General features: G+C 40.5%; 1 non-coding gene across 1 annotated transcript; it reads left to right on the forward strand.

The window, feature by feature from the left end:
- Window positions 1-6,387: 6,387 nt before the first annotated feature.
- Window positions 6,388-6,494, forward strand: LOC112998055 (small nucleolar RNA R71). The gene has a single exon (XR_003263077.1). It is a non-coding gene; the product is annotated as a small nucleolar RNA R71 (small nucleolar RNA).
- Window positions 6,495-6,979: the final 485 nt, after the last annotated feature.

Genomic DNA, 6,979 nt, shown 5'->3' on the forward strand with positions numbered 1-6,979 from the left:
AGCTTGCCGCTAAGTTGCTTCCTCCTTAAGCAACCCAACTTCCTAAATGATCCGGAAGGGCCTAGACTCGAATTGCTATTTACACCCCTATCTTGATAAGTTCACCCCCCCAATTTTGTGTTTTTGGCTGTTTTCTTTCTGAAACGTTACGGAACTTTACAAATTACGTAACAACACCCATTTTCTTTTCGGAATGTTGCGAAACTTTACGGATTAAGCAACAATTCCCTTTTTGACTTCTGGAATGTTGCGGAACTTGATGGATTGCGCAACAATACTTCTTTTCGACTTCTAGAATGTCGCGAAACTTTACAGATTACCTAACGATGGGTGTTAAGTATCTCGACGCGGTCAAGCGAAGGTTGCATGCCAGAGACATTAAAGAGAAACAAACAAACACAAAAAAAATTACATATTTCTCAATGAATCCCAAGGAATGGGCAACATCTAACACGTAGAGAGTTAAAGAATCAAGACAGTCATGAAAATCATCCAAGCATCTCAAACATGGAAAGATAGTCAATCAGCTCAAGAATTAAAAGTGATAAAGCCTCATAAGATATGCACTTTATCTCTCAAGTGTCTAGGCTACTGTTTATTCTCGGAGCACCCATGAAAACAAACACTACATAGACTTGGCAAGACTCTAAAATTGACAACCACACCACAAACACATGCATATGAGGATCAAAAGGTCTTTTAAGGTTGTAATGGGGCCAAGGACAAGGTAGAGGAAAGTATGGAATAAGTAGCTAAAACCCAAATGAATAGAGGAGCAATGAGGAATAAATGAGAACTAAGAAAAAGTAGTAAACCCGAAAACCAAAATTAAAAATTAAGCATAAAAAGTAAACCCAAAACAAAATCAACCAAGTCCTCAAACCAATCCAAGTCTTCAAACCAAGACCTCATTTATTCAACTTCATTCTTTTTCTATTTTTTTATTAACGTGAACAGTAGCAATTGAAAGCATTTGAAAAATAAAGCAACAATTAGGCAATATATGTATATACATCAAGCATGGCCAAAATACATCATCAAGCATGGCCAACAAAAACATATCATCCAATGAAACATACCCACCCACACTTATTCCCAAAACAATTCCAAAGCTCCAAAATTCCTTAAGGGTAGGGTGAGATCATGGTTTTTCACTTAAGGCTTGTAATGAGCTTCAAAACAAAGAAAGGGGAACATAGGCTCAAAGGGGCTATAAAAGGAATTAATTCAAGGTAGGCTCATTTGGCTAGAGGCTTATAAGAACAAAATGCCTAAATCATCTCCCAACATGCATGTGAAGCAAGAAGTATCAACAAGAGTCAAACCAAGGCTATTGTGCAAGCAATCAATGGGGCAAAACACATCGAATAAAATAGATGATGATGGCTCAAATTCTCACCAAGGGTAAATCTATCACTTCCAATTCGAACTTTCAAAACTAACTTGACATGCAGAGAAAAACAAGGATTTCAATTCACAAAATACCAAGAAACTCCTATTTCAAAAACAATTACCCATTACCTGTACATAACCCAAAATTCAAAGAGAAACATGCAATGTTGTACACAAAACATAAAACCAAAATAACAAAATTAACCTAGAAAATCTCCCCCCCTCCCCACACTTAAACAACACATTGTCCTCAATGTAACACAATCATAAGATCAAGAGCAATCAAAACAATCAATAAAATTGGACAAGTGCAATAAAAGTAAAGAAAGAGACAGAAAAAGAAAACTCCCTAAGTCATGGCGGAAGAGAAGTAGGGTGAAGTAAGGAGGTCTCCTCCACCACTACATCCACCAATGAAGGATTTGTGAGGAATGGTTTCAGCCGGTGTCCGTTGACCTTGAAGCTCTTATTTGTGGATTCACTTTTGATCTCAACTGTACCATAAGGAAAAACATTAGTCACCACAAAAGGACCAATCCACTTTGACCTCAACTTACCACTCATGAGTCCGAGCCTAGAGTTATACAATAAAACTTTTTGTCCAACCACGAAGTCCTTATTAGCTATCAAACTATCATGGAACTTCTTGGTCTTCTCCTTGTAGAATTTGGAATTCTCATAGGCTTCTAAACGGATCTCATCTAGATAACCTAGTTGCAACTTCCTTTCCTCTCTAGCCTAATCCATAGAGAAGTTGCAGGTCTTTACAGCCCAGTAGGCTTTGTGCTCTATATCTATAGGAAGATGACATGCCTTGCAAAAGACAACCCGATAAGGAGACATTCCTATGGGTGTCTTGTAGGCAATCCTATACGCCCAAAGAGCATCATCTAGCCTGGTGCTCCAATCCTTTTTGTTCGGCTGCACAATCTTCTCCTAGATCCTTTTTATCTCCCCGTTTGGAATCTCAGCCTGCCCATTAGTTTGGGGGTGGTAAGGTGTGGAAATTTTGTGCATGACCCCATACTTTTTGAGCAAGGCATACATGGATTTGTTACAAAAATGGGTGCCTTAATCACTAATGATGGCTCTAGGGACTCCAAACCTGCAAAATAGATTAGATCTAACAAAATCTACAACAACCTTAGCATCGTTAGTTCTGGTGGGTTTGGCTTCTACCCATTTTGAAACATAATCAATAGAGAGGAGAATATAAACAAAACCAAAAGAGACAGGGAAATATCCCATAAAATCTATACCCCAGACATCAAACACCTCACAGAATAACATGGGTTGTTGAGGCATTTGCTGTCTCCATGAAGGTGAGCCGCCTGCTCTCTGACAAGGCTCACAAGTGCTACAGATTCTCCATGCATCCTTGAAGATGGTGGGCCAATAGAAACCGCAGTCAAGCACCTTGCGAGTTGTCCTCTGTATGCCAAGATGGCCACCTGGTGCGGAAGAATGACAGAATTGCAAGACCAAGTCGATCTCATGGTCTGGAATGCATCTCCTAATAACCTGGTCACTGTACAACTTCCACAAATAGGAGTCATCCCAAATATAATGCTTAGCATCGCTCTTAGTTTTATCATTTTGAGCTTTAGATGCTAAGGGTGGAAAAACATAAGCAACCAAATAATTCACAATATTAGCAAACCAAGGAGTGGGGAAGGAATCAGAAATACTATACAGAATGTACAAATGGTCATCTAGAAAATCATCCCGAATGGGTGAGTCCTCAAACGCACGCTCAATCCTACTCAGGTGGTCAGCCATGAGGTTCTGTGCACCACTCCGATCACGGATCTCCAAATCAAACTCTTGGAGCCAAAGCATCCACCTGATCAATCTAGGCTTTGATTCAGCCTTCTTCAATAGGTACTTCAGAGCTGCATGGTCAGTATAAACAATAACCCGAGTACCAAGCAAATATGAACGAAATTTTTCAAGAGCAAAAACTATCGCTAATAGCTCCTTCTCTTTGGTAGTGTAATTTGCTTGAGCAACATCCAAAGTTCTGGAAGCATAGTAGATCACCCGAGGCAGCTTATCAATCTTTTGAGCAAGGACAGCCCCCAATGCGTAATTGGATGCGTCGCACATTAACTCAAATAGGGATGTCCAATCAGGTGCCTGAATGATAGGGGTGGTAGTTACCGCACACTTGAGGCAATCAAAAGCCTCTTTGCATCGGTCATCAAAATCAAACTCCACCTCCTTTTGCAGAAGATTGGATAGTGGAAGAGCCACTTTGCTAAAATCCTTGATAAAGCGCCTATAAAACCCTGTATGACCAAGAAAAGAACAAACCTCTCGCACGTCAGAGGGGTAAGGAAATTGTAAAATAACAACTATTTTTGCAGGGTCTACCTCTCTGCCCCTACTGGAAATGATATGCCCTAAAACTATACCTTGTTCTACCATGAAGTGACATTTTTCAAAATTCAGCACAAGGTTAGTTCCAATGCATCTACTAAGAACTCTATCCAGACTATCCAAACATGCATCAAAAGAGGACCCATAAACACCTCTATGTAGCTCTCTAAAAAATCACTGAAAATGCTAAGCATACACCGCTAGAAGGTACCAGGGGCGTTGCATAGGCCAAAGGGCATCCTTCTATAAGAAAAAGTGCCAAAGGGACATGTGAATATGGTCTTTTCTTGATCCTCAGGAGCAATATGAATTTGTAAATAACCAGAAAAACCATCAAGAAAACAGGAATGACACTTACCTGCCAAGCGCTCAAGCATTTGATCAATGAATGGCAGGGGAAAATGATCTTTTCTGGTTACCTGGTTCAGCCTCCTATAATCAATGTAGACTCGCCAGCTGTTCTGCACTAATGTGGGGATAAGCTCATCCCTTTCATTCTTAATTACTGTGAGGCCTGTCTTCTTAGGAACCACTTGGACTGGACTCACCCATTGGCTGTCAGAAATGGGGTAGATGATTCCAGGTTGTAAGAGCTTGGTCACTTCCTTTTTCACCACATCTAAAATGGAGAAGAAGAAGGTTCCTCAGCCTGTACCTCATAAAGCAAGTCAAAAGTGTATGTACTTCCTACAACATGGTTGGTGCATTCTGACTCTAAAAAAATCAACATCAAGTGGTACAACACCTAGAAAATCTGAACAAGACTCAAATTCAGATTCATTCTCAGCATAAAAATTAGATACAGGATCAAATTCAAACTCAGATTTAGATTCAATGCATAAGGAATGACAAGTATGCAGATCAGATAAAAATGGATGTTTCCTACCATGAAGAACATAATCAATTATCTCAGCACGAAAAATAGAATGATCCTCAGATGGATGTTTCATGGCATCAAGAATGTTAAAATGAACAACAATATCACAAAATTCCATAGACAATGTGCCAGCATAAACGTCTATCATGGTTCGGGCTGTTTTCATAAATGGCCTGCCTAAAATAATTGGAACTGAACCATGGGAAAATCCCTCTTCCATATTAAGAACATAAAAATCAACAGGAAAAATAAGTTCACCAATCCGAACTAGCACATCCTCTATGAAACCTGCGGGGTAAGCAACACTTCTATTTGCCAAATGAATCACCACATCTTTAGATTGCAAAGGTCCAAGAGATAAAGAATTGAAAATGGATTGAGGCATGACACTAACTGGTGCTCCTAGATCTAGCATGGCATTCTCAAATTTATTGTTCCCAATAATGCAAGGTATACAGAAAGTACATGGGTCCTTACATTTATCAAGAATGTGAGGAACATATTTACCTATCAATGCTGACACATTTCTGCCCATGCTAATCTTTTCATTGCCTTTGAGCTTCCTTTTGTGGGTGCACAACTCCTTTAGAAACTTGGCATATCTTGGAATCTGCTTGATGGCATCTAGCAGAGGTATGTTCACCTCTACTTTCCTGAAGGTCTCCAACATCTCCTTTTTCGCGTCTTCTATTCTTTTGTTTGGAATTGCTCTAGGTGGGAATGGAAGAGGGATAAGAGGCTGCGGTAAGTCAGAATTACTAGAATGAAGCTTTCTCTTTTGTGCAACTATCTCATCCTCTTTTTCAGGTGTAGAATGAAGCTTGACAGGTTTAGGTGCAGGTGCTGCTACTGGTGGAGGCACTTCAATTTGGTTGCCACACCTCAAGGTGATGACACTCACATTTTTCGGATTCTGCACAGTTTGTGAAGGCAATTTGTCAAAATTTTGGGACGGAGCTTGGTTCAACTGAGTAGCCATCCGCCCCATCTGATTTGTCAGACTCTGAATGGAGGCTCTTGTCTCTTGCTGAAATTGCATATTCTGGATGGTCATTTGCCTCACTAACTCTTCTAAGGAAGGTTGAGGAGGGGTCTCAGTTGCTTGTTGTCTTTGTTGTTGCTGCTGCTGTATTGGAGGAGGAACATATGGCTTGCTTGGACCAGCAGCATTCTGGAAAGGAGGGACAAACTGTTGTTGTTGTGGAGGACTTGCCCATCTCAGATTTGGATGATTCCTCCAACCTGGATTATATCTGTTTCTTGAAAGGTCATAATTATTCTGCTATTGTTGGTTTTGCTGCTGAGGGGGTCTATTATAAATGTTTGCAGCATAAGCTTCAGGTTGCTCATTGACTCCAGATTGCTGCAAAGAAGGATAAAGATCTGTATGGTGATCTGCTGAAGAACATAGACCACATACTCTTGCAACAGGTGCAGATGCAGATTTCTGATTCATGGCAAGCTGAGTTACTAGGTTGACCAAGGCATCAAGTTTTCCCTCAAGCTTTTTATTTTCAGTAGATGAAGATGAATCCGTGGCCACCTCATGGACTCCTCTAAGGACAATAGCATCATTTCTTGCACTGAATTGTTGGGAGTTGGAAGCCATCTTCTTAATCAAATTTGTAGCCTCAGCAGGAGTCATATCACCAAGAGCTCCACCACTGGCAGCATCAATCATACTCCTCTCCATGTTGCTAAGTCCCTCATAGAAATATTGAAGAAGGAGTTGCTAAGAAATCTTGTGGTGAGGACAGCTTGCACACAATTTCTTGAATCTTTCCCAGTACTCATACAAGCTCTCTCCACTAAGTTGCCTGATGCCAGAAATGTCCTTTCTGATGGCAGTAGTCCTAGATGCAGGGAAGAATTTCTCCAAGAACACCCTCTTAAGGTCATCCCAGCTGAAAATGGACCTGGGAGCAAGGTAATATAGCCAATCTTTTGCCACTCCCTCCAGAGAATGAGGAAAAGCCTTTAGAAAGATATAATCTTCTTGGACATTAGGGGGCTTCATGGTGGAACAAACAATATGGAACTCCTTAAGATGCTTATGAGGATCTTCACCTGCAAGACCATGAAACTTGGGCAACAAATGTATTAGTCCAGTCTTGAGAACATATGCAACACCCTCATCAGGATATTGAATGCACACGTTTTCATAAGTGAAATCAGGTGCAGCCATCTCCCTAAGAGTCCTCTCACGAGGTGGGGGTTGAGCCATGTTCTCAGTATGAAAATTAGTAGTCGAATGCTCAAAATCAAAATATTCAGAATCACCAGCAACAAAATACTCAGAATGCTCAAAATGCACAAAATGACTAGGATGCA

The sequence above is a fragment of the Glycine max genome, chromosome 1, assembly GCF_000004515.6.
Source record: "Glycine max cultivar Williams 82 chromosome 1, Glycine_max_v4.0, whole genome shotgun sequence".
Taxonomy (NCBI): Eukaryota; Viridiplantae; Streptophyta; class Magnoliopsida; order Fabales; family Fabaceae; genus Glycine; species Glycine max.